Genomic DNA, 1,035 nt, shown 5'->3' on the forward strand with positions numbered 1-1,035 from the left:
TTCCCTGGAGCACTGTTGAACCCAAAGGACTGAACTTGGCTGGTGGAATTTGGGGCAGTGGAATACCCAGAGAGGGTGATATTTTGAGTCTGGGCCCTTCAGGTTATGCAAGTAGATGTATGCAAGGTGTGAGGCCCATTCTGTAGATGGGGTGAAGCCAGGGCCAGTTCCCGAGAAGCCCTCACTTTCTCACTGGCAAAGCACTACTAACTGCTCAGCATGGAAACACGTTTTCCTAAAGGTAAAGTGGGTCTCTGGGAGGGACTGTGGAGGGGAGAGTGTTTACTGAATTGGACATAATAAAAGACTGGTCGGCAGCATGTGCAGATTCTTTACATAAAACATAACTTTATGATACCAGGCAGGGCTCCTTTTATGGCTTTTTTATCTTCTGGTTGAAATTACCGAGGTGTGGAGGGCTTTCGCTGATGTGATTACATTGCATGTCTGTGGCTGAGCAGAGCCAGGAGGCTTCAGGTGCGGCCAAGGCCCCAGTTACCTTGGTCTGAGCTTTGAGTTGCAGAAGGTGGGTTTCTTAGGAATGTTTCTGTTTGATCAAGGTCTTACGTGCCCTTTATGGCAAGGAATCGTACAGGTGTCTCTCTGTGGACTCCTACGTCTTTGATGGACTAAAAAGTCAAAGAAACAGCGATTGTGCCTGAGAGGAGAATGGATGGCAGCTGGATAAAGCACAGGATGCCCTAGATTTATGGATGGACAAGGAGAAGTATAGGCAAATTATTAGAACTTAAAAGGTGAGGCCTACCTAGTTCAAACAAAGTCCGAGGTGTCCTGAAAGAGGGAGGATGAGAGAAATGGAAAGCGTAGCTAATTGTTAGCTATCAGTGGTGCTCCCACGAAACTTTTGACCACAGCCAGATGGGAAGATGGGCTTGAGAGCAGATGGTGGGAACCGACTAGAGCTGGTCAGACGCCAGCCTCCCCTTCCTCCCTGAAAAAAATGCTTTGGCCCCATAGTGGTTCCTACTTACTCATAGCCTTGTCTGTTCCTTTCTAGCCTGATCCAGCCTGAGG

This window comes from Callorhinus ursinus, unplaced genomic scaffold (assembly GCF_003265705.2).
Source record: "Callorhinus ursinus isolate GAN/ISIS: 27379988/994484 unplaced genomic scaffold, GSC_fseal_2.0 scaffold25, whole genome shotgun sequence".
Taxonomy (NCBI): Eukaryota; Metazoa; Chordata; class Mammalia; order Carnivora; family Otariidae; genus Callorhinus; species Callorhinus ursinus.